Source organism: Rhipicephalus sanguineus, chromosome 2 (assembly GCF_013339695.2).
Source record: "Rhipicephalus sanguineus isolate Rsan-2018 chromosome 2, BIME_Rsan_1.4, whole genome shotgun sequence".
Classification (NCBI taxonomy): domain Eukaryota; kingdom Metazoa; phylum Arthropoda; class Arachnida; order Ixodida; family Ixodidae; genus Rhipicephalus; species Rhipicephalus sanguineus.
Genome location: NC_051177.1, coordinates 143468133 through 143495895, shown reverse-complemented (window position 1 = coordinate 143495895; position 27763 = coordinate 143468133).

The window sequence follows — 27763 nt, the reverse complement described above, 5'->3', positions numbered from 1 at the left end:
ACGGTGATAGTTTTGTGGTGTCGTCACCCGGCATAACGAAAAGCTTAGCAGATTCGCTATAAAATCGAAAACTAGCGTTTGTCCCCAAGGCGTCTTGGGTCGCCAGCGACACGACGCAGACACAGCGCGGGCCACGAGGCAGTGTGGCCCGCGTATTGCCTGTTAGATGCGAAGCAGCTTTTGCGCTGGGCTTTGTCCGTAGTTCCGTTGGCGACCGTCCGCTTTCTAAAACCTACCATAGCCATCTGTAACATATTAAGCGCGCGCTCGCGCCAAGGAGAAGTCTTCTTCGCCTTGTTCTTCGACCGCCTTGATGATGATACGTGCAGAGCGCTCGCTCGCGCCAAGGAGAAGTCCTCTTCGTCTTGTTCTTCGACCGCCTTGATGAGGATACGTGCAGAGCACTTTAGGGGCCCGGGCTGCCGTATGCTGTCCTAGCTTGGCGTACCGCAGACAAAACCACGCGTGCTGACACGCGCTAGCGCGTTCGATCCTGTGTAAGGGGCTGGGTAAGACGCTGTGGCCTCTCCCCCTCACACTCTCTCAGCAATCATGTGATGGCGTCGGTGAACGAGATTCTGCAGACGCGCGATGAACCAACGCGTTGTATCCTAGTCAGTAAGCGTTGGCACGCGCTAGCGCGTTCGGGCCTGTGTAAGGGGCTGGTTAAGACGCCGTGGCCAATGCCACCTAGCCGTGGCACCCTTACACTCTCTCAGCATTCACGTGATGACGTCGGGGAACGAGATTCTGCATACGCGCGATGAACCCGCGTGGCGTGCTCCAACAAGAGTTCGGGACGAGCAACAGCAACTACAGTGAATTCATGATGTGCTCCACACGCAAGGACGCGTTAACATCGGGCAAGGTGCCCGTGATGAACGGAACTTTAAGTCAACCCATGCGCTCCTTCGCATCCCCACATGATTCCCTTTAGAGGGAGATGGTGAAATTTTATTATTTTCCCGATGTGTGTCATCTCTTGCGTTTCACCCAACGCGAATGGCGGAGCGGACGCCGACTAGTGCGGACGCCACCACATCGAGCTCCACAGTTTTGATGTGCTTTTCGGGTGCACCTCCTTAGCCTCCGGAAAATACCGATTTCACTGCATCTGTGAAGTCAAGCGGAACCAGTGGATAGCAAAGTTTTGGACCTGGAACCGATTTTCACGCCACTACGATTCTAAGATTTGCACGCCATGGCGGCAACGCTAAGCCTACCAACGAGTAGGGAAGCGGCCACTGCAGCGCGGGAACGTCGATGGCGTGCCTGCAACAGACGGTGCCGACTGCGAGCGTCCCGACAGCTGCGGCGGCTGCTGTGGTGGCGCAGGGCAACGCGACGAGGAGCACGACATCGATGCGGCCAGCTGACGCCTCCGATTGCGAGCGCGATAGCGCGGAATGCCAAGATGCCGATACACCGGGGCAAAGTAGTCAACCTGACCCCCAAACGCCCATGGAATAACGAGCCAGAAACCCAGCTGGTGACGAGGACGGCTGACAAACGGTGCTAAAGCTAAGCCAGAAGAAAGCCTTGGCGAAAGGCAAGAACCTGAAGAAAAACATCGCAGAAAACGCTATTGGCGGTTGCCAGCCGCAACCGCCAACTACGACAACCACCACCAGACGGAAATTTTTTCCGGAAACTACCACCGCTGCCGAAAGAGGACTTCAAGGTGGTGATTCGCCCGCATCAGGGACTGCCACTGAAAAATTTTACAAGCCCACAACTCGCCGCAGCCGTGATTACAGCATGCCGAGGCCAAGTAAGTGGCGACCAATTTCCTCTGCGAATAAAACCAGGGTCCAACATATTTATTGTGTCGACGCCGGACCAAGCCACGACGGACCACATCCGTCGCATAACGGAGCTCAGCGTTAATGGCAGAACGCGTGCCGTTAATGAATACGTGTCCACTGGGGAAGGCACCGGCAAAGGTGTAATACACGGCCTAACGCTTCACACCCCTGCCGAAACGCTGATGGCGAACGTACGAATCTGGACGCAAGGAGTCGAGATACCGAGAGCGCGAATGCTCGGCGATACCAAAATCACTGTCGTTACCTTCTACAGGCCAATCATACCACGATATCGTCACGACTAAAAGCCAGCAGACTGACAGAGGACAACGAAGTGAGGAGCACGAGCAGCAACCACGGTCTCTCTCTGAGGAAGACGACGTTGAAGCGTCTGCTCTTTTGATCTGTCAATACAGACCTTGTTTTTCTTGTCGCACCGTGGTCCTGTGTCCTGTTCGTTCCGCGTTGCGACAATATGTATTTACATGGGTGGTGAGTTGGCGTGTTACCCGTACAAGAATACTATTCAATTCTGCTACGCCTGCCGACAAACCGGGCACCGGATAGACGTATGCCTGCAGCCTGACCTACAAGTGTGTCGGAAATGTGGCACGCAAGAACGCCAGGCGGACCACGATTGCCTCCCTGCCTGTTCCTCTTGTGAGGGAGAACATTTAGCCGGAGAAAAGGAATGCAGAAGAAGACTAAAGCCCCAAGCACGTTCCGGTGTCTTCGCCAAAACATCCAACAAGAACCCTTGGAAAAACACACCCAAGCAGCCACCATAAAGAAGATGGCTGAGCTCGGACGACTCGGCGGACAAAGACGAGGAATGGCCCTCGCTGCACCCAGAAGAAGTTAAGGAAAAACCAAGGGATCGGTCACGATCGAGATCCGCCAAGAAAACATCAAATCTAGCCAAATCAAAGAAGCCCAAGGCGACATCATGCTCCCGATCCCGGTCAAGATCGAGAAGAAGGGATGCAGACGTCGACACCCTGCACCCCAAGTCCCACTCCCAGCAGCTCAACCCTACAAGCTCAGGACTCCAGGAAACACGGCAGAGAACACCGACCATACAAAGGTGGGCTGGGCGGGGACGGCCTCAACCGGGGCTCCCATTACATCAAATCCTGAGTACCAGATAGTAGACATGTGCGCCGGACTCAAAATCACCGGCGGCGGCGCGCCGGTGTTTCCACCTCCGGCGGCGCGGCGCGGGGAGGGAGGGGGGAGGGCGAAGCAGTGAATGCGATAGGTACACGCCGTAATGTTACATGAACGAGGGCTAGCAGCTAACTCTTTCTGCTCCTATCTCACTTAAGTCTACAAAATGCTTGTGTATGAATACGGCCGCTCCCGGGAGAGAAGCGGTTTTCGTTCACTTTGTCGTATCAGTGGTCCGAGTGCGCAGCAGTGAGATCACAACGCTCACAGCGCGTAGAAGGTATACGAGCTGTTCGCTGGGGGATGTCTGCCGAAATAGCGCACGTGCCAGCGCTGTCGACCGCGCCCTTATAGTAAAAGTTCACAGTTGCTGCTCGTGTTATGCAGTCCCTCTCCCCAGATATCCCTTCCTGCTCCTTCGCCCAGCAAATGACGGGCGGGGCATTTCCTTCGGCTTGAGGAGCAATCGACGGAAGGCCTCGCACGCGGGTGGATGTTATTCCGTGTGACGGAGATGGCCAGCTTGTTTCATCTCTGCTTTAGCCATGTTCCTTGCCAACGCTCGCGAGCTTTTACTCTCGGGTAGAACATACAATGCGCGGAGCGATGTTGTCGATTTAGAGTTTATGCGGAACACGACGGCGACGCTGAAAACCTGTCAATACAATTGCTAACGCAATAAAAAAAAATTGGGGGACGCCTAAGCTTCGCCTTTAAGAGTTCAACGCGATAGCGATATTCTGTTCCTAGTGCGCAGTTCGAACACTACGAGTGTTTAACAGAATGCGCGCTCTAAGGTGTGTGCCTTATGTAATGGGTAGCATGCTTTAAATTAGGAGCAATTACGCGCGAGAAACTTTTTCGAAGTTGCGATGCACCCACTATACGTGGTCTTAAGGGAATACGCGCAGTAATGTCTGTGCCTTTTGTAATGGGTGGCTGTCTTTAAACCGCGAAGTCGTTACGATAGTGACATGGTGTGACGCCCGATGGCAATGTACGCTTGTACCACGCAAGATTACTGCGATATTACATCTCGTACTGTGACACCTGTATACAGGACGCGTATTTTTGGGAAGCATGAAAGTTACTTTCAATGCAGCTCCAAGCAGAGGCGTGGCTGTGTGGCAGAACACCTGCTTGCCACGCGGACGGCCTGGGTTCGATTCTCACTCGGGCCCAACATTTTTAATATTTATTTTATTTGCAGCTCTTTCTATTTTTCGCTCACGGACAAGATGACGATTTTTCGCTCACAACCAACGGCCCCGACGCCGACGGCGGAATTTCTGCGATACGAGCTCTTTAACGCTATCGCGTTAACATATACAAAAAGCCGTCGAAGCGGGCTCGCCTTTTTCCTGGAAAGCTGCATCGTCTCCGCTGTAAAGAGTGCGTCCGTTGGAAGAATCATATAATCCGGCGCCTTTTCCATTGGTTTCGTTCTCGCCTTCAATACCCTTCTTAAAGGGGACATCTCCTCGCCACTCATTTCTTCATAAAGCATGTGTACAATGTCAGCACTAAGCGGTGAACCTTATTTTGTATATTTTTTATCGTGACTTCGCGCTTGTCGGCTACAGCCTGTTATCTCTGCATGCGCGGTCGCAAACGCCCAAAATGGAGCGAAATCAGTTAATCGCGCACGATAGTCGTGCGATAGAAGAAAGAGCGGGTGGGTGGCTGCTTATCAAACCAGTATGGGAGACAATTCACAACTGTTATTTCTCGTATATGGACCAGTCGAGAGTATTTACTCTGATGGAATCACTGTTCTGGCATCACGAAGTGCACCAAAAGACAAGAAACGCCAAGAAAGAATAACGCGCTCGTTGTTTTTGTTTTTTGTTGTATTTTCAGAGGCTGTTAGGGGCCCTTTATAAAAACAGGGCGTGCAAACACGGACACAGGAGAGTAGTCGAGACACCAGAAACGCCGCTAACAACTGAAAAATCACACAGCGGCGGAACCGAAGGTAGACATAAATATTTATCTGCGCATTCCCACGTAAGAGGCCATACCTATCAATCAAGTGCGAGTAGTGGTCTACGTGAGAGATAGCTGTTCACTCTCTGGACTTTCTTCTTATGTCCGTGTTTCCACGTCATGTCTTCTTAACATGAATACATACTAACTAGCTCAGCTATATTCTAAGTTTGCCATTCTCTTTTCTTCTGTATTTATTGATTGATTTGCTCGAGTAAGAACGAAAGGAAAAAGTGTACTAACGCACCGAGATATATATATTACTTATCTATTTTATATATTTATGCACAGTGTACTAGGTCCAAGACTCCAAGATTATGCTAACCAGCGAGTTGAATCGTCGCCCTTTAAGGCTGGAGGACGCGGCAGCGTTAAGGTCAGGCAATACTCGTGATATTTCTGGAGAAGAAGATACTACAACTTCTTGGGAGCTATTCTCGATGCGTTCATCCAAAGGAGGTGTCCACAGTCCATTTCGGCAGAGCGCATTCAGTGATTCGAAAAAGCGGTGAGCCGCGATGTCACCTCGCTCTTGACCACGTCGCCACACCGAGCCCGCCAGCACATTAATTCCTAGCGTAAGAAAAGAGTGGACGAAATTCACAGAAACAGGAGCTTTTTAAGTCTGAATTTGCATATGAATGTGTCCCAGATGTTTGAGAACGATGCAGGGAATGCGTACCGACCTTACAGCTGCGTTAGACGAGCGGCCGCATGAAACCTAAAGCGATGGCTAACACGATCAAAAGACATAGGCACCGAAAATCGGATCTCTGAGGGCTGCGTTCGTTGCATTGAAGCGCATTCCGTCCCTATCATTTGTGTCGAGAGTGTTTGAAAGTTTCGTGATGTCATAATGGCGCTGCAGAACAAGAACCGGAAACAGGGGGCGCGCTTCTCGCCGAGCTCCCGCTATTCAGCGGCCGCTGAAATGGACAGTTCAATGGACACATCGAGAAGAGCTCCTCCGGCGAATTGCTGTATTTTATTTCCAGATTCCCCATTCGAATTAAAAGGAAACACTATCGGCGGCGCGCCGCAATTATTGCGCGGCGGCGGCGGCGGCGGCGTGATCTCCCTTGGGACTTCGGCGGCGGCGCGAGCGGCGTGACTAAAAACAGGCGGCTCTGGCGGCGTGTGCGCGGCGGCGCACACCTCTACCAGAGCGTCTTGGCAGAAAATCGCATGCTCAAACAAATTTTAGAAAAAATGAAACAATAAATGGCCGCCCTTAGAGGACAGAGTAAACAAACGGCTAAAGTAGAACAACCGAAAACTAAAGAAGCGGAAGAAAAACTTCCGTCATCTCAAAATCCCATCGAAGCGATGCTACAGCAAATGATGCAGCAAATGCAGGGGATGCAGAATTTTCAGAAACAGTTGAATACCGATTTTCAAAAACTAAAACAGCAGGTCGATGAGCTAACCACTAACCAACAACAACTAACCCATAAGTGTGTAGCAGGTAGTCCAAGCGCACCCATTCTTCGCAAAGCCAAAAACGGAGTAGTCTCTGACTCCAAGGATGCGGGGAGTGTTACAGGCCATGGCCACTAATCAGGCAAAAACAAACGAAACCGTTGAAATTTGGCAGTGGAACTGCCGCACCTTCCAAAACAAAGCGGAGGCCCTACATGTGCTACATTGACACGGCGATTGTTCAACCGGACATTATATGCCTACAATAAATTGGCATATGCATGTTAAATTGCGCGACTACTATACACATTACAATTCGGATTATTCGAGGATCGCAACGCTGGTTAGCAAAGGGATCGCGTTGACCGTTCGCTATGCTCCCAATAGTCAAGCACGACACCATATAGTGGAACTCTTTCCAACAAAGAGAGGACGCGCCAAAACCCTCGTAATCGATATCTATAGCCCACCTAAAGAAAGAGGCTCGGATTTCGAGCCTATAATTACGCACGCCATGGGGAGCATGGAGAGGAAAGACAGACCAATTCTCGTGGGAGACTTTAATGCCCCACACACAAACTGGGGTTACAAAAAAGATACACCCAAGGGCAAATTACTTCTTCACGCAGTAGAAAATACTGGTCTACAGCTGGAAACGCTGCCTACAGCCCTACTAGGACAGGGAATAGCGTAAGCGTCGGCACGTACCCAGACCTGACCTTTTCGTTGAACGTTAGTGACGGGCACTGGCAAAACTTAGAGGAAAATCTGGGGAGCGACCATTTCATAATAAGCTTCTCCACCACCACTCCCAAGCTCAAACGCGGGCTGGGTTCCGCGTCTATAACGGATTGGCCGCAATATCGCAAGTACCCACTTTCCTTATCCGCGCCTGCAAACGTGGAAGAATGGGCGCTGGCCCTTAGAGAGGCTTACGAAGCCTCTACCAGGAAAATTACATTAACTACGGAAAACCCAGTGGTCGACTCGCACCTGCTACATTTGTGGGACTGTAGACGGGGATTAGCCAAAAGATTAAAGCTGCAAAGGCTAAACAGAAAATTAAGAATTAGGATCGCGGAACTATCGGACCAGGCGAACGAATACGCGCGTAAATTACAGGCGGAAAACTGGGCCTAGTTTACTGATTCCTTAAGGGCAACCCTATCGACAGGGATAACATGGGCCATATTGAGAAGTATGCTGGATCCCGAAAACACAAAGACTGCAACTACGCGAGCCCTCACAACACTAACGGGCACGTACCAAGGCGACAACGCCAAAGTACTGCAGGAACTTAGGGAGCGATACATCGGAACAAAAGACTCTGAGCATATGTCACACGCGCTTACTGAGGTACAGAAAACGACGCGCTAGACGCCCCTTAAAGGGCCCCTCACCAGGTTTGACAATTTTGAGCTAACGAGCGCAATGCATACACTGGGCGTTCGCGATCACGTCTGCCAAAATATGCAACGCTACGTGCCGCGGAAATGGGTCAAATTTCAAGGTGAACGCTGCTTGCCCTTCCTCTCGCGGGCGCGCGCTTTAGAGAATGAGGGGATGACGTACATGAGAAAATGGCCCTACGTAGATGGTAGTGCTGCGACGTCGCTCCTCTACGTAGACGACTGTGCTCTGACGTCGCCAACAGTAGCATGACACTGCGATAATTATTTGACACGACATGTGTAGTTTGTGTAATTTGTTGCTTGAATAGAGTAATAAAGCTTCAGAGAAATAATGAGACACACAAAGGGAATGTGTGCGTCTTTTTCATTTTTTTTTTCGTGAATTGCAGCGAGATGCGGGGCTAATGTGGCTCCCTTTCCCATGCGTTCGTGTCCCCGCGGTTAGCGCATCGAGCAGACGCCAGCCCTGGAAAGTAATGTTCTGGCGCGTTCGAGCACTCATTATGCTCATTTATTCTACCGCGTCCAAGTAAACGCAGAGCCGTATAACGTTAATGCGGCACTGGCTCGTGATACCGCCCCTCTCGTGCCCGTACAAATGTCTCAACTTTCATGCCCGTCCCGCAGAAACAGGCAGTACACCACAGAGAATGCCAACAAAACGCCCACGGCCGCTGCATAAAAGCAAAGGTAGCGGCCGTGCAACGCCGCTCGCGTGCTTGGGCTGGCTCGGGCACGTGACCATGCATGCGCATGACGTGTTCATGCGTATGTGTCAAGTGAAGAGGGCAGGGAAGGGATTTGGCTTGCTTAGGCTACGCGGGGCGAGTGGCAAGGGTTTGAATCTCGCCTCCTCGCATCATTGTTTCGCCCCGCTACAAATTATTGTTTTTCTCAGCTCGTAATGAACTTTTTTGAAAAATTCTTGCGGCATGCTGATCTTCATTCGACACACAACAACTTCTAGCGTCTAACTAAAATTTGCTATGTGGCCTGGTGAGGGGCCCTTTAAGGCAGAATTTTTTGCAGCCACACATGCATTTAAGAAAAATTCTACTCCAGGGGATGATGGAATCGCCAATCCCATGCTCTGCAATTTCATCGACGAGCAGAATAAGCGCTTTGTTGAATATTTTAACGAGCACATCTGGGAGACAGGGCGCCTTCCGCAACAATGGAAAGACGTCACCGTCATACTTATCCCAAAAGCCGGCAAAGCTCGCAGCGTGCAGAACTTACGTCCGATATCCCTCACATCGTGCCTTGGGAAACTCTTCGAAAAAGTAATTCACACGAGGCTCATGAATCACCTAGAAGATCTTAGTCTCCTATCAGACCACATGTACGGCTTTAGGAGACACCTGTACACTCAGGACATATTTCTCAGACTTAAGGAGGAGGTTCTAAGCAATATACCTATGGGAGGGGAGCATACGGTAGTAGCGCTAGACCTTAAAAGTGCTTGCGACACCATGTCGCACACGCTCATACTCGAAGAGCTAGGAAAAGTAGAATGTGGGGAGAAAACGTACAATTACATACGCTCTTTCCTCACAGAGAGGAAAGCCACGATAGGATTAGAAAACATCAGGTCAGAGAAATTCGACATGCCAGGTAAGGGCACACCTCAAGGAGGTATCCTCTGACCGCTTTTATTCAATTTAGGCATGAACAGGCTAGCAAGGCGATTAGAGCAAATTCCAGACTTAAAATTCTGGCTGTATGCGGACGACATCACCCTGTGGGCGACAACAGGCCATCTGGGGTACAAAGAACAAGTCTTGCAAGAAGCAATAGAAGCAGTAAACGATTTTGCAGAACAAAGAGGCATGTCCTGCGCACCATAGAGTTTCCTACAATACTTACTAGAGGGAACTCTGGCGCTAGTGTCTATGGGAGCTGCAATGCATCGCGCTTCAGCCAGCATGGGAATCATGGGTAGTACACGGATTTGTCTAAACTTCGTTCTTTAGGCTCCGTTTGGCTCCGCGTCGCCTGCATCCGCTTTGTCGCAAAACGAAGTTCAGAAAAAATCAGCAGTTTCACTTCACCACTTTAACTTCTTTAGGCTCACCGATTCAAATCTGGTCACGAAGTTCACAACGATCCATTCTTTTATCCGAAAGAAAACCAAAACATAGCAATAAACAAAGCCACAAGTGCGTTCGAAGCCCACAAGCACGAAGACTAGGCAAATCCGTGTACTACCCATCATTCCCATGGTGGCTGAACGATCGCAGCGCCAGAGTTCCCTCTAGGTCATTTTAGGAAACTCTATGCTGCGCACCAAACAAATATGAATGGATAAGGCTACACGGCCGAAATTATCGGAAAGACCAAGGCGTTCGTCTGTGGTTAGGCAACACGGAAATGCAGGAATAACAAAGAATCCGAGCCCTAGGTCTATGGCTACAAGAAAACCGCAGAGCATACTTCACTATCAAAGCGCTGAAAGCGACCAGCAAACAAATAGCTCGCATGATAAACAGAGTGTCAAGAAAAGGCAGAGGTCTAACAGAGACGGAAGCCATCCGACCAGTACACGCGTTTGTTTTCAGTAGGGTCACATATATAGCCTGCCGTATCAAGAGCTCAGCCCTAGCGAAACCAGAGAAGTGGACGTGATCATACGGACGGCGTATAAAGCGGCCCTGGGACTCCCACCCAGCACATCCACTGAGACTACAGGCGCTCGGACTTCATAACACTTTCGAGGAGCTGATGGCAGCGACTGTGCTGGGGCAAAGGGAACGCCTCGACCGCTCAAAGGCAGGGAGACGGGTCCTCGCGGATTTAAACTTTCCACTCCGACTGCACTACTGTGAGGAGGACGTCGTTTCTGTACCCTAGACTTCACGGGAACAAGTGATAGTTTCCCCGATTCCGAAAAACATGAGTCCACTCTACCACGGCGAAAGGCGCGTGCCTAGAGCGATACAACTCACAAAACGTTTCGGCGGGCACCGTGATGTCATTTACACGGACGTCGCGAAGTCCGCTCATGGTCACATTCTAGCGGCAGTAAATGATTCCAAACGCTAAAGTATAACAATCACGGCCTCAGTGCGCACCCATTGTACGAGCACAGCTGAAGCTACTGCAATAGCTTTAGCAATTAGACAAGCAGACGCAAGCGGGAGCTTCATAGCAGTCATGACAAACTCGCAAGCGGCGTGCCGAATGTTCATAAACGGAAGTCTACCACGCATAACCCTCAAGCTACTAGGCGAAGTACTCCGCGAATCACACAACATTACATGGTGTCCGGGACACTCCGGAGTTCCAGGAAACGAACGGTCGAACGCACTAGCTCGCGAACTAGCGAACCGAGCAGACGACGCCCCGAGTAAAATACCAAAATACCACAAACCGCACGACATCCTGGAGCACCAGCGTCGCGAACGACAAATCTACGCGTCTCCGCCTCCGCAGCTCGGAGTAGGAGACGCTCGGAAATACAAAAAAAAAATCACAGCATATCCACGGAGTGAATGATGATGAGTGGGCGAAGCTGCGGAGGTTCATCGGTAAACCGTGAATCTTCCGTGAATTCTGCCCAGTACATCATCACCGACGTGAGATCGGGCGCGTTTATACTAAAGGTTCGATGAGAGTTATGACGACTTGCAGCTCACTTTAATTTTACATGTACACTGTGAATTTTCATTGTTTAGAAAACCATTGCTTTAGAAAACATCTGGCGTCTTTCGTTAAGCAGCTGGCGTCTTTTCGTTTTGCTTTAGAAACATCTGGCGTCTTTTCGTTTTGCTTTTAGAAAACATCTGGCGTCTTTCGTTGGTTTATTTCATCAATCAACGGCGTTTTGAACAAAATTTTTATTGTTTAATCACGCACAGGAGAAATCTCACCAGGCACTACCTTGGAGGTAAACAATGGCTGCTAATGGGAATGAGAGACAGAAGAAGTCGGCTTTTAGCTAACGCTTACACTTCTACTTCTACTAACGTTTCCTACTGGAACATGCCAATGGCTGCTAATGGGGAAAGAGAGACAGAAGAATTCGGCTTTTAGTTAACGCGCACGCTGCGAATTTTTTATTGTTCAACAACGCACAGGAGAAATCTCCCACCGGCACCACCTTGGAGGTCAAGATCTGGTACTAGCGTTAAGACTGTTTACGCACTACGACGGGGACGAACGGGTGCTGCTTTAAGGAGCTTCGCCCCTAAAAAATCCAGACAAATACCTATCCGCACTTGGGCCTATGGCACGCAATGTGGCCAACGGTATACGCCGGTCAATGTCCATGGTGCTGGGGGCGGCCGTCTCTTCCCCACATTATGTGGGAGCGTATGTCTAGGCGAACAAACATAAACTCTCCTCTGGTACAGACCTTACTCAGGGAGCCTTGGGAGGCCGTCCTCGCTCGAGCAGACTTGAAGACCCAAAAGGGCCTCTTGGATCAGGCTGAGCGTACAGCAACGGCCACTGGAGTGCTGAACTAGGGACCCTTATCTCCCTTGTCTCTCTTATCTCCCTTATGCTTCCTTATCTCTCTTATTCCTGGAATAAAGTTTTTCGATCAATCACACCACGCCGCCTGCGTTAGACCCAACTTTCAAACTCTGCTGCTCCTCAGAAGAGCAGCCTATCCAACGCACATTGTGGAACCAGTGTCTTGTGTCGCCGATCCGCCTTTCTCACGATGCCACGGCGCATGAGCCCTTCCTCTGACGGAAAAGTTGTGAAACGCCATACAATGACGGAAGATTTTGCACTGGCCGTACCGGTCCCTATACCAAAACGGCCCTACCAAAACGGTAAGGGCAGAACAGGAAAATGTAAAAAATTACACCATCTCCCGCTAAAGGGAACCATGTGTGGATGCGAAGCAACGGGTAGATTGTTAGCTTTTTTTTCTTGCGTTCTCGAGCCTGTGACTTCCTCTGGCGTAGAATAAGCACTGTCTTCCAATCTTCATCCAGCTCCCGCTGCGTGGAACTGCCGGCGTCAGAGGTATTCGACTGCCGCAAAGTCGCAAGATCATGGGAGTCTGCCTCTCTGCAGTCCATGCCATTGGTGCCGTCGTGGGATTCTTCAGCGAGGGAAGGAGAGCACGAGCGCCCAGCGTCTAGAGTCACCGAAGCAGAGGCGGCCATCGGCCCCTCGTGCCACGTCAAGACGCCGGAGGCGTCGCTGCTGCCTACTCGTCGCAGGAGAGAATGAGGCGCGCGAGAAGGGGAGTGGAGAGGACGTGTGTGGAGAGGGTTTGCGCATGCGCAGTAAGGGTGGTCACGCCGCACACCACCACCACCGGACTGAACTCCGCCATAAGCTGCTTCGCATATAAAAGTGGATTATTAAACTCGCTAATGTTCATTTCCATTGGCTGCTCGGGTTCGCGGATCTGCTGACATACCATTTACAAGAATACTGTGAACTATTTAGAGTACTCTGCTTCGGGGAGCTGCTTGCGGCTGGCCCTAACAAGCGAATGCAACAAAATATCTGGCCTGTACATTGCGTATGGAGCCAATGAATAAAGGCACCGCTAATGTAAACAATTCTTTAAAGGCACCGCGCTTTCTCTGGCTTTTCAAATAGATTTGCTCTGCTTAGATAGTTAGCGCAATGAGCAAACTTTTCGTAGGTAATTGTCTACGAAACTCTGTAATGTTCCTTCGTATTCTTTATCCTGGCATCTGGAAGTGCGAGGTAAATACAGGGTGTTACCGCGGAAAGTGACAACTGTTGATATCGGATATGTCCGACGCACTTGAAACCTGAGTAAAGCCGCTACCGTTCAGGCACGGCCGGTTGAGGCCATTGCAAGGCGCGCGTTCCAGACAGGCAACCGTAAACCAAAACGTTTACAGGGTTAGACAGCTGAAAGGCCTTTTAGATGCGAAGTATCTTATGGCGGAGTTCAATCCGGTGTTGGTGATGGTGGTGTGCAGCGTGACCACCCTTACTGCGCATGCGCATACCCTCTCCACACACCTCCTCTCCACTCCCCCTCACCATTCCTCCTGTCCTCTTCCCCTCTCCACTCAACCTCTCCTCTCCCTTCCCTCTCCACTTTCCCTCTCCATTTACCCTCTCCACTTTCCCTCTCCCCTCCCACTTTCCACTCTTCCTCTGAAACGTGGGCTAGACATGCCGAAATTCTCTCCTGCGCAACGCCGCGATGAGCACCAGCGCATGCGCGCCCCCTCCCCCTCTCTCTCCTCTCCTACGCTGCCCCCCTCTCGCACGCCTGTCGACCGCGTTCCCCGCTCGGCCTGTGAGAATTAACGGCCAGGCTAGAGGGAAGACAAGACGCGCGTAGCGTCCCTCTTCGCGTTCCACGACGCGAGGTCGGTAGCATGCCCAACGAACGACAACGGAACGCGATCGTGCAAGTGCTCCGGCTTCGCATCGCCTCATGGTCCCGTTTAGCGGGAAATGGTGTAATTTTTTAGGCAACGCTAAGGGCAGCACAAGCGAAAGCCTATGCTCTCACGTAATACTTATTAAATTCAGCGTTGGCAGTAAGGTGTTACAAGGAACGTCGTTACCGGTAACGTGTTACTATTTTCGGTAATTTAGTAACTCACTCGTTACGATTTCGGAACTGTAATGGGTCACGTACTTACGCTAACATTTTTCTATGGCGTGAGTTGTCACGTTACAAGTTAATCTTTATTCCAGTTATCCCGGGAGTTTTACACAAAACTCCTGCGTCTCGTGGGCGCCATTTTAGCAGTGCTATCATTTTGTCGCAGCGGAGGACTTTGTCCCAGCCAGGCGTTGACAGTCGAGCGCTAATTTATCGTAGCCGTGGCCGTACTCACTAAGAAGCGAAGTGACAGCTTTGAAATAGAGCTGTTGCCTAAATTCTGCAATTTGTAGTTGTCAGGAAGTAGTCCCTGCAATATTATAGCGCTGGTTATTTGTTTTGTTTTTAGACAGAAGCACATAAAATTCGCTTTTATCTATCTGCAACTGCGGGTATAAGTTTCTGGTTGTAGAATTCCTGAGCGAGCGAGGCTGGCCTCGAGCGCCTTCACAGAAGCACTTTCAATTTTTGCGGCAAAAAATAATGAAGGTTAAAGGGGCAAAAATTCTCACATTATGCCGCAATGCAGCGGCATATGAAAGTAACGCAGAAGTGCTTGCCGGTGCAGTAAGGCATTAGAAGAAGACGCCTGCATTTCGCGTCAAGAAACCGCAGGAAGTGAGAAGGCCGGAAGTAATGACAGTGCAAAGGTTCGCAACCACTGCGGTATCTTTACTCTCTTAGGAACTCTTAGGAAACCTGCACTCCGCGCAAGAAAGAAAATGAGACGGTTTCAGAAGCCTATGGTCTCGGCGAAACGAAAACGTGGAGGTAAACGTTGATGTCTGTTCCGTTCACTATATGTAAAATTACAAACGACATTCATACGAGAGCCACGTTACACTATCACGACTCCGATTTTCATGATTGTTTGTTGACCTCTCGCCAGGCCCGTAGCCTGGGGAGGGGAGAAAGCCCCCCCCCCCTCCGCCACCTTGAAATTTAGGTGAAGTACGTGTTTTTACCAAGAGTGAGTGATGATAATAGGAGTTTTTCTCAAATAGTCAAGGTTTTCAGCAAGTGCCCCCCCCCCCCCCCGAAAAAAGTTCCTAGCTACGGGCCTGCCTCTCGCATTGCTCGTCATTAGTAATCGTTGGCCAGGCAGGCAGTTTTGCGACACTAATGAAGGGAGGTTTAAAAGACCATTGCCGCAGACAAAAAGAAGGTTCGATGAAGGGTTCAGCCCCCTCCCTCCAATATCTTCACAGCGGAGCTTTTAGGGAGCTTTTCGCCATGCCGCTCAGAGCCAGCTTCCTTATATAATGAACATCGATCGCTTAAAAGTACACGAATAAATGAAGCAATCTCTTGCGGGCTATCCGATGCATTTGCAAGTTTCAGTAGCTGAAGGACTACTCAAAAAACTGGTGCGACCACCTGAGGCGCGACCAAGTAACACGAAGAAGAAAGTGGTCATCCCTTACATTCATAAGGTGGCACACAATCTCAAACGAATCGCTCAGAAGTCCGGACCAGAGAGAGGAGGAAGTTCTGCTAGAGGACGGACGTGTTTTTCGTGGGCTCCGGAATGACAGCGTCAGTTAAGTTTTTTTTTTGCATGCTTCGAGCTTGTTTTTTTTTAGTTATATGAGTACATAAGCCACTAGATTGAAGCTTAATAGGGCTTACAACTTTGTACTGTTTCCTGTGTGACAGTCGCCTGGTTTTTTTTTATTATTTGTTTGTTCGGCCACCACGTGGCTGAAAGGTACACATGTGCTTTGAAGTGTAGCATACTTGCGGAGTTTTGTGATACCATTTGGCTTTAAGTGTATCTAATCCGCCGTGTGAACGATCTAGCCATGGTCAAAAAGACCGTAAAGTGTTCAGGGTGGGGAATGGGATGGAAAATAGAGGTTTGTACGGATGAGAAGACAGAGGGAGCTGACGCCAAGTGTAAGCAATGCGAGTTAGAGGCGAAAATGGAAATAATGATGGCTGCCCAGAATGAACTCATGGTAAGAATCGCCGAGCAGGAGAATGCGTTGGCGACAGAGCGGGAAAAAAAACGATGAAAGGCTTAAGTCAGCCGAGGAGGGGTTAGCAAAGGTAGGCATGGTGAACAAGGAAGCGAGCGACAGCGGGAACAGCGGGGCATCGACCCCCACAGTGGTAGACGCGAAGGGGGAAACAGGTTTGGAAAGGCAGGTGCAAGGGTCACAGGACCCAGCTTCCGCGAAGTAGTTTTGGGAAGGGGAGGGGACAAAGCAGCAGCAGTGGCACGCGCTAGTAACCGAGGCAGTGGCCAGGTGCGGGACAGTCCAGCAGAAGAGTAGGAGCACGTGATAATCGCCGGGGACTCGAATTTAGTTAGATGCGCAGAAGCAGTCAAGAAAAGGGTGAGAGGCGACAAACGAGTTTTAATAGGGAAGTTCCCGGGACATAGGCTGGGATCAGTGATGAGACAAGCTAGCGCAAAACTCGCAACTAAGGCTAATGGACGTAACCTCGTGATAATAGCGGGAGGTCTAAACGACGTCTTGAATGAAGAATCAGCCGAACTAACGACCACATTGGCGAAAGGGGTCGATGACATGCGCGCCATTTCCCCTCAGGTGCAGATAGTGGTATGCACAATACCGGAGGTACCGGTGCGTGACGTCAACCTGCAAAGAGCGGTTGTTGACGCAAACAAAGAGATATGGCAGATCAGTCGAGAGAAAGGCATCGAGTTAGTGGAAATAAACAGAGAGGTGCACAGGTGGGGTGGTTTTCGACAAGACAAAATACACTTCGATAGGAGGCTTGGTCATGAGGTGGGTTGGCGACTTGCAGGACGCGCAGTAGCTTTTTGGGGGGGCACGCGGGCCCTTCGGAGCCCAGGGTAGCTTGTAATGAGGAAAACAACCAGGGGGACTCTTTGACAGGCAGTATAGCGAAAAACCAGAGAAAAGGTAAAAGAAGGGAGAAGGCGCGTGTTGCAATTATTTACATAAACATGCAGGGTGGCAGAAAAAAAGCAAAATGGTTAGAGATTGAGGGACAGTTAAACAAGGAACAGATAGGTGTTTATGCGGTTACAGAAACACACCTCAGAGACTTGGAAGAGCCACCACATATTGACAATTATATTTGGGAAGGATGTAACAGGATCACATCAGAAAGGAGAGGTGGGGGTGTTGGAATGCTAATTCATAGCAGAACAAAATGGGATAGAGTGAAACAAACGTGTTCAGTGCACATGTGGGTTTCGGGCACAGTGGGTGGAAAGAAAACGTGGCTAGGTGTAGCTTACTTGTGGACGGGGAATAACTGCAGAGAAAAGAATCTGGAGATAGCGAAATGCATAAGCACCGATATTAAAGAATTTGGTCATGATGCCGAAATAATCGTTCTAGAGGACATGAACGCTCACATTCATGACCTTGACGGATATTCAGACACCAATGGCAAGTTATTGCTAGATCTCTGCGAGCAACATAGTCTTCAGATAGTTAACGTGGGGCCTAAGTGTGAGGGGCAGGTCACGTGGGAAGTCGGAAACAGGCAATCGAGCATTGATTATTGTCTCATGACAGAAAGAATATATGACAAACTTAGAGAGATGAGAATAGACGAGAAAGGCATTAACAGCTTGGGTAGTGATCATAAACACATAATATTACAAATGGGATATAAAACTGAAAATAAGAACATAGAATCAAAGTTTGGCAGCTTGTATCTAAATGACAAACAAATAACAAATATAGCTGCAAGAGTCGAGGAAAAAGTAGACGAACTACCAGGCAAAGACTGGAAGTATAGTGAGCTGCTACATGTAATCACGAAAGAAATGGAAATAGAGAAGAAAACTATTTGTTGGAAAGGAAAGAAAAAGCCAAAAAGTTGGTGGAACAAAGAAATCCGGGACGCGATCGAGATGCGACGTCAGGCATCACGGGAGCACAGACAGGCAAAAAAGGAGAAGCGGCCACAGGACGAAGTCAACCAAATATAGGAAATATATTTAGAGCAAAAATCCATTGTGCAGAAATTAGTCGAGGCAAAAATTAAAGGTGAAAGTGAACGCTGGATGACAGAGATTCGCGAAAAGAAGAAGGCCGCGCCTAGGATATTTTTGAGCCACCTAAAAGCGCTGGGTAGGAAGTCTGTCACAATGCAACAACGTTTGGTAGATGAAGGAGGAAATCAATTGGAAGGGTATGAAGCGCTAGGTTACATCCGAAAGATAACAGCCGATTCGTTTAAAAAGGTCCCCCAGGGGATTCCCCCGGTGAGTAAAAGTACGCAAAGGAGAGCAACCGACGAAGATGTAGTACTAGAGAATTTCAATTGGAAGAAGGCCGAAGGAAAAATTCCTAAGCGCACTACTCCGGGCTTAGATGGGGTTCCCGTCAGCCTCATTAACGAACTCGGACATAAAACTAAAGAAGCACTGCTGAAAGCCGTAGAAAAGTGCTTACAGGAGAGGGAAATACCAGACAGTTGGCGAAAAAGTAGAATGAACTTAATCTATAAAGGCAGGGGAGAAAAGGATATCATTCTCTCGTATAGACCGCTAACCATTACATCGGTGCTGTACAGGTTGGCGATGCAGGCAGTAAAATTAAAAATAGAAGCGTGGGTAGAACAAAATGATATTTTGGGAGAACTTCAGAATGGATTTCGAATCGACAGGCGGTTAGACGATAATCTGTTTGTTCTTACCCAGTGTGTAGAAATATCGAAAATAGAAAACAGGCCGTTATACGTAGCTTACCTAGATATCACCGGGGCGTATGACAACGTTAATCAGGAAATTTTGTGGGATATATTGAAAGTTGTGGGCATAGGGGACGACTGTATACAGCTTTTGAGGGAAATATACCGAGAAAATACAGTTTGTATAGAATGGGAAGGAATAAGTAGCAAGGACAGCGTTGAAATTAGCAAGGGGCTGAGACAGGGATGTCCTTTGTCCCCGCTGTTATTCATGCTGTACATGGTGAGGATGGAAAAAGCGCTAGAAGGTAGCAACATTGGATTTAATTTGTCACACAAACAGGTCGGCACGATGGTTGAGCAGAAGCTCCCAGGTCTATTTTATGCTGATGATATTGTCTTATTTACGGACAGTCAGATGATATACAGCGACTGGCAGATATATGCGGAAAGGAATGTGAGGCTCTAGGACTAGGATTTAGTGCAACAAAATGTAGAGTGATGGTATTCAATGATCACGAAGACCATGCAGTCTTAATACAGGGCCAAAAAATACCGAGGGTAAGCGAGTACAAGTACCTCGGAGTATGGGTAAATGAGGGGGATAGATATATGGAGGTACAAGAGAAAGCATCGGTAGCAAAGGGAAAGAGGAATGCTGCAATTATGAAGCGCAGAGCTTTATGGGGATACAATAGGTACGAGGTGCTTCGAGGGCTGTGGAAGGGTGTGATGGTCCCGGGGCTTACATTTGGGAACTCAGTAGTGTGCATGAAGTCAGAGGTACAATCAGGAATGGATGTAAATCAAAGGACGGTGGGCCGCCTCGCGTTGGGCGCTCACGGGAAGACGACAAATGAGGCTGTAAAGGGTGATATGGGATGGACAGGCTTTGAAGTGAGGGAAGCGCAGAGCAAAATGACATTCGAAGAGAGGCTGAGGAAAATGAAGAACAGTAGATGGGCAGAGAAGGTTTTCAGGTATTTGTATAGAAAAGTGTTGACACGCAGTGGATAAAAAAAACTAGGAGGCTCACCAGTAAATATACGGCTAGCAGTGCGGGCGATATGGCAACAAGGAGCATTAAGCGGAAGGTCAGAGAGGCGGAGAGGACTTATTGGATGGCAGCGATGGAAAAGAAGCCGGCTCTGAGTAATTACCGAAAGGGAAAAAAACGAAATAAGGAGGGAAAGGTTTTATGATAATTCAAGGGGAAGCGCTTTACTGTTTGAAGCAAGGTCGGGCTGCCTTAGAACGCGTAGTTATAAAGCGAGATTCAGTAACGAAGAAGAACAATGTACATGCTGCGGGGGAACTAAGGAAACGATGGAACATGTACTGATTGAATGTGGCGATATTCACCCAGGTATACGTGTGGGCACGAGTCTACATGAAGCCTTGGGTTTTAGGGACAACAATGGAAAGCTGAACACGTCCGCGATAGAAATAAGTAAGAGACGGTTAGAGTATTGGTGGCAGAAAAGTAGAGATAAAGTACAAAAATAAATAATGGGGAAAAATAAGGTCATTCTGCCTTAAGAGGCAGAGAGATGGACCGTGAATTTATATTTTTTGGTATAATAACAAAGATTTAATCAATGTAGATAAGCTATTAGGCCAACATGAAACAAGGAAGGTTTTCTTTTTTTCCTCTTCGAGCCTGGTGGCAGACATGTCACCGCCCCGTTATAAAGGGGACGCTCATAGCATCCATCCATCCATCCGGGGCCAATAGCATAGCAAGGGGGTCGCAAAGGGAAGTGAACGTGAGGAGAAGTGATGCGAGGGTGAGGAGGAAGAAGAGGAGGAGGGGAAGCCCACCATTTACGCTGTCTCCCGAGTCTTCGCACCACTACTAGGTGACCCAAATTTTCTATCGCAATTATCCCGGGAGTTTATCCCGGGCTTTGTCGCAGCCAGGCGTTGACAGTCGAGCGCGCAGGCGCGGACGTACTAAGAAGCGAGATAAGCTGTCCGACGAGAGCTCTGCTGCTTAAACTGTGCAAGTTGTATTTGTCAGGAAGTCGTCCTTGCAATACTATAGCGCTGTTTATCAGTTTTGTTTTCAAAATAAAGTTTGCTTGTATCTATCTGCAACTGCGGGGATACGTTTCTGGTTGTTGAATTCCTGAGCGTGCGAGGCTGACCTCGAACTCCACATAAACACTGGCAATGTTGTGCGGCAATGTTGCAGGTTAAAGGGGCAAAAATTACATAAGGTATGTTGCAAATATTTTACCGGAACCATGTATTTTGGTATGTCTTTATTGATACAAAATCTGCGCATATTTCTTTCTAGTGGAAGCAAGCCTTCAAAATTACTGTAAATTTGTTGAGTGACCAGCGATGCTTTTTTTTTTTCCGGAGTGCTTTGATGATGAACTCTCATTTTCTGTTTAATGTCTCTTCGAGAAATGGCTTTACTATGTGCCACGAAGTTATAAGCCATCACATCCAACTCTACAGTTAACTTTAGGCCACTATAGTATTGCTGTATTCCGACATACTTGTGCAGAGTATTCTCATTATATACGTATTTAAGGCAGAGAAACAAGAGACAACGCCCGTTCGCTGGGCCGGCTGTTCTTATTCTCCCTCGTCTTTCCCTTCCACGCACAAGCCGATCGCGCGCCAATAGATAGAGAAAAAAAGACAGAAATAGAAATAAACAGCGACAAAAAAGGCGTAGAAAAAAACAGAGTGAAATAAAAAAGAGACAGAAAGAAAGAAAAATAAAGAGAAACGAAGAAGGCCGGCCAGTTCCGCACTTCCTTCAGGCTTGGCACCCCTAGGGCGAAGCTGGCTTAGATTTTTGAACATTTTGTAAGTACATATACCCACAGCTATGCCCGCACACATTGAAAAACACGCACGAACATACCTTAAAGGGACACAAAAGAGCAAAACGATTTTTCTCGCATTAGTAAAGTAGTCTTCTACGATACCAAAAACACCACGCTTGCTGCGAGAAGACCCTTAATAAGCGAGAAAACGTGCAAAAAGAAAATACAGGTGGCGACGCCACCTTGGAATTCCCGCACCATTTGACATATTTTTCCCGCACCATTTGACATATTCCCGCACCGTCACATATTTTTGACGGCGCCTGCTTGGGCCTACGTAGTTCCTAATCGGTTGAATCGAAGTACATTGTCCCCTTAGGGGGCCAGAGACTTGACATAACGAGTTTGTGGAAATTTCGTTAAGCCAGTGGCTCCAAAATACGTTAAATGCTCTTTGAAATCTTTTACGTCACGAATTACAAAGTTCGGGGCGAAATTTAAAAATGAAACTTTGAACTTGGTTTTATCCTCTAATAATAAACCTATGGTGGTGAAATAAACTACACAAGAGTTCTCCGAGCACACTTTATCAATCTAAACCAATTCATTGTTTCTCTTTAGTGTCCCTTTAAAGGAGTCAGACCTTCTTCCCCCCTTCCCTTCCGCTAGAAAAATTCTTATGGCCATGCCCCTGAGTGGGACATTGGGCATACGAAGGCCGAGAAGGCGTCTCTGTGTTCTGGCGGCTTGAACGGGCTGTTTTACTGTTGTACAGTGCCGTCCACTGTTAGGGTTAACGCGGCTCAGCGTGGCTGCGCTCGGCAGAACGCTAGTGCAACACGGTCGCGCTTCGAAGCGTAGCGGCGCATGCGCACACGGACGCACGGGAGATACTTTGCGTCGTCTGCTTTATCACTCGAGCGCGCCGCTCCGTAGTAGCCAGGCGCCGGTCTTGCTTGGCTGTAGTACAGCAAGATAGGCGCGCTTGTGTGCGCCTGCGCCGATTCGTTTCGATGCGCGGCCACGCCGTATGCACTGACGCGCCGCAGAGCGCTGCCACGCTGAGCCGCGTTCACCATAAGAGTGGACGCCACTGTACAACGCATTCGTGTCAACTGTTTGCGTTGTACTGCCTCAATATTTACGATGCACTAGCAATGATTTCCTTCCCGGGCGAAGAGACAGAAAGGTAACGCGGCTACGGGGCAACCGACATGATACAAAACAACCAAGGAAAAAAAAATCGTAGATAAAAGAGCGATCGTGTTTAAAATATATCAAGCGTGGTTGTTTAGAGGCATGAGAATGCTTTAGGATTGGGGACATAAGAAATTTGTGAGCCGCCAGGGCGCATGCGCAGAACCCATACCACTCTTGGACTCTTGCGCTCGCGTTGTCCGAAGAACCGAAAATCGAAAACTAGCGTGGGTCCCCAAGGCGTCTTGGGCATGGGCGTCGGCAAGATTTTGTCTTGGGGTGTGAAAACCCGTGTTGCATCACGACGCGGGGAGGGGAAGCGCTGGCGTTGCTTGGGTGGGGGGCAAGTGCTGGTGTGGCTTGAGGGGCCGGGGCAAGTGCCCCTTTTTCATCCCCCTGCCGACGCCCATGGTCTTGGGTCGCCAGCGATACGACGCAGACGCAGCGCAGGCCACGAAGCAGTATGGCCTGCGTCTCGCATAATTTTAATTTCGCCACGTGTGTTTGACCCAACGTCGCCTTCGTTTCACCGAACTCTTGCTGCTCCTCCGAACACAAGAGCAGGCAGCTTGGAGACCCAGTATCTTGGGTCCCCGATTCTACATCTCGCTAGAAGCAGCCTACCCAACGCAGCTTGGGGATCCAGTGTCTTGGGTCGCCAATTCTAAAATTCGCTATTACATAAATCAAACAGAAATGACCTCCCGTTAAAATTTATACAGCGGAGCTTTATATGGAACACTTGCTCGATTTGTAGCGTCCGTCCGCGTCTATTGACGAATAGAAAAAAGAAGAAAAAAAAACAACCACGTGACCTCCTTGAAGAAGCGATGACGTCGCCATATGATGTCATTATGCCGTCGCATATCGCTAAAATTTGTACCTTCATGATGACGTTATCACGACGTCACACGATGACGTCACTCGATCGCTTCATCAATTGACATCGTCAATCGATCGAAGGCGGGCCGATCCCGGAGGCTGTGCAGAAACGCCAAGTTAACGGCACGCCTTTCGTACGTGTGTTTCGCCGCGTCACACGAGCCTAGGTGCTGCGTTGGGGCGGTCGTGCGTTACAAGTACGGGTAGACCGCGCTTGTGAGAACGCCCGAGAAGCAGCGCGCTTTATGAAGAACGCCGACGAGAGCAGAGGTGGCAGTTCGCCCGTCAGCACCGCTGTCCGTCAACCGTCAAAGAGTGGAATGGCTCCAAGATGTTTTCCCACGGAACATCGAACAAATGGAATCATCTGTCTCTGTCACGTAAATGACCGATGTAGTCACATTTTATGCTATTGAACAGAATCGACATTCTTAGCAGGCACAAAAGTTGTTTTTTTTATGTAATGAGCATCTGTTGCCAACTTCTTTATATAACGAACGTCGATCATTTAAAAGTAGATGAATAAATAAGACATGCAATAGAAAGATGCGCAGATAAATCGGTGTAAGAGCGATTGACAGCTGCACGCACAGGAAAACAGCTGGCGTAGAGAGTAGAATTTAATAAACTCAGTCTTCGACTGCCACAAGGAAACCGGCGCTTTTAGTGTGAACAACCTCCACAACAACCTCATTAACGCACTAGACTTACTTCCGGGAAAGCCAGTTATCTGGCTGGCTACAGAACGAAGACCCGATTGCCTCCACTCAGAGAACACCGCTCTGAATATATATTTCGTGGCATTTAAGTAAAAGTACACCAAGCCAAAGCTTGCCCAACGAAGAGCTCTCTGAGAGAAATTCTCACGATCTCGTATATCCTTAGCAAAACAAACAAATGTCTAAAAAAATTCAACAGATCTCACGCCTTGTGGGAATCTGTTTCATGCGAAGCAGTCAGCGAGTAGTTTTATGCTATATTTTTTTGCTTTGAGCCTTTGTCTTTGCAGGCGATACAGCTGCAGTATATCTGCGTATGTCGTAGTAGTCTGTGTTGGTGATTGTGTGCCGTGGTCTGAGGGGTACACAGAGCCCGCGAATGCTCGGGCCAAGTTTATTGACAAACTTTCCCTCATCCCGCTAAGGGACTTACTAGAGCCAAAGAGACCCGTCTGCGCAAACTCCTAACCATGTCGTACCAGCCATGATCGCCACAATAGACCCAGAGCAATTTAGCCCAGTGTGTAAATTCTGTGGCGGCCGCGCTGACCTGTTTCACATGGTTTGGTCCTGCCGGTCTAATAGAAGCATAGCGCAAAATATGCAGCCGACGTGGGAGGGGTGGGACGAGGCTTTGTCCAGCTCAGCTCTCGAGGATCAGTGGAGTCTCGTGGAGCGGGCGCGGGTCGCACCTCAGTCCAATGGAGTCCCGAAATAGGGACCCGCCCAATCTTCTCTAGCGCTAATTCCAGCATGCGGTTTTCTGCAATAAATGCATTATTCATTCATTCATTGGCTTTGAGCCAAGCGTTACGAGGTGAATCGACGTGTTTTAGGGGCGAAGCTCCTTTAAGTCGAGGCTTGTCTGCCGTTGCGTCGTAGTCAGCCGTAAGTACTCGGAGCGCTCGCTCTCGCGCTCGTGCCAAAGAGAAGCCTTCTTCCTCTTGTTCTTCGAGCGCAGGCAAAACCACATATAAAAATTGAAAAAGAGGAAGCAAGCGAGAAATAGAGAGAAAGAAATAAAAAAAATAGGAAGAAAATAAATAAATAAAAAGGAAAAAAATAAATGAAGACAAAAAACGAAAAGGGAAAAAGAGAGGAGGAAAGAAAGAGAAAACGCAAGAAGGAAGGAAGAAAGGAATACGAAAAGGAGAAGGCAGGGAGGTTAACCAGACAGCAGTCCGGTTGGCTACCCTAAGCCGGGGGAAAGGGAAAGAATGCTGCCCAGCTCCGCACTTCCTTCAGGCTCGATCAAAGGGACTTGCATTGACCTCGCCTTCTCAAACTTCAGGTTCGATCCCATACAAGAACCTTTGGCTTTAAATTTCACCGATCATAAGGCGGCCATAATGAAAGGAAAACGCCGCCCACCTCTCAACGCCATATACGCAGTGCGAGTAATAAACAACTTTGTATACACTGTACACACGCGTTGTCACGTCTTTGCATGATCGAGTGGGCAATGCACGGGGGGATTCACGGTTAATGATCCCCCGGAGCTTCGCCCACGCGTCATCATTCACTTCGTGGATATGCTACGATTTTTGTAAGTGTAATAGTTGTGTGTACATCGTGGGCTTACCAGGCACGTCGACAATAGTGTCGTTTTATGGGTAACTTACGGTATGACGCAACGTCAGCACTCACGTTAGAACACGTATGTCACTATCATCGAAACGAAGTGCACTTTATGGTGCGATGATGTGAATATCATACGTAACTTTTGTTACAGTATTCATCCGGGATCTAGCTCATCAGATATAGCTTCCTGATTTCATAGGAATACAAATGTAATGTTTATTAGACTGCTAGAAAAGCGGAGACAACACTAGAACCACACATGTTAGCTTGACATGACGCCTGTATCGTAGGAGTACATACGTAATGTTTATTGCTTTCTTACAAAGTTACATAGCCGAGCACCACAACCACAGTTGACGTTTCACCGACATTACGCTTGCATAAGGTGTTTTTCCAAAGCAGTTTCTAGACCTGGCGTGGCTCTGTGGAATACCTGACTGCCAGGCCAAATGCTTATGTTAGATTCCTGCTGCGATCCTAATTTTTATTCTTTTCATTCGTCGGGTCTACGCTGCCAATGCCGGTTTTTCTTAACGCCCTCGCATTTAAGTTACCAATGTCTGTTCTCGACGTTCCTGGGTAGATATAAACTGTCAATCACCTGTGGCGCATATTCGTATACCGCGGCCCATGGTAAACGGGTATGTGCCACACCTGTCTAGAGGAAAGGGTTTGACGACGTACGCGTGAGCATTTTCACGTTATTCATGCTACGACCGGACAGTCACATTCGTCAAATGTTGTTACCCTCCCATACCAATTTTGGTTTACACCAAGTTAAGGAGACCACCAGTAGAGCGTCCAGACGTATGCGGCTAGATAGATAGATAGATAGATAGATAGATAGATAGATAGATAGATAGATAGATAGATAGATAGATAGATAGATAGATAGATAGATAGATAGATAGATAATAGATAGATAGATAGATAGATAGATAGATAGATAGATAGATAGATAGATAGATAGATAGATAGATAGATAGATAGATAGATAGATAGATAGATAGATAGATAGATAGATAGATAGATAGTGTGAGGAGGAAGAGCGACACCGGTGCTGTGGCGCGCGGGCAGCTAGATAGGGGCAGAGGAAGAGGAGGTCTAGAATAGAACAGCGTCATGGTCCCAACCACCGCCTACTGGTCCGACATGACTGGCTCCGCACGCGAACCATCGGAGAGCGCCGCGCACCTGCGGCGTACCATTGCGCGACTCCGCGTCACGGCCAACGCCTTGACAGCGTCGAGCTCTGCGCTGTTCCTTCCCATAATTCCGGCACTGACAGCAATCAACGCCATGTTGGATATAGCCACCTCGCTAGACCTCGAGGCCAGCTCGCCTGAGCAACGTAGAGAGCTCCGGTCAACCCTCAGCCAGGTCTCTATCCAACTTGGTGATTTCGCGTACACAGTCTACCGTTTCGCGCCTGCCGCATCACTATTCCAGGCTACCTTCGTTCTACCGGAGTTCCGCGGCTTCCAGGACGACGCCGAAAAATGGGTGGCGACCGTCAACGCCCCGGGGAGCTCGCGAAACCTGGACGGAGGCGCAGAAATGGTCCGTGGCGGTAGACCGCCTTCGGGAAGGCGCCGCGGCGTGGCACAGGTAT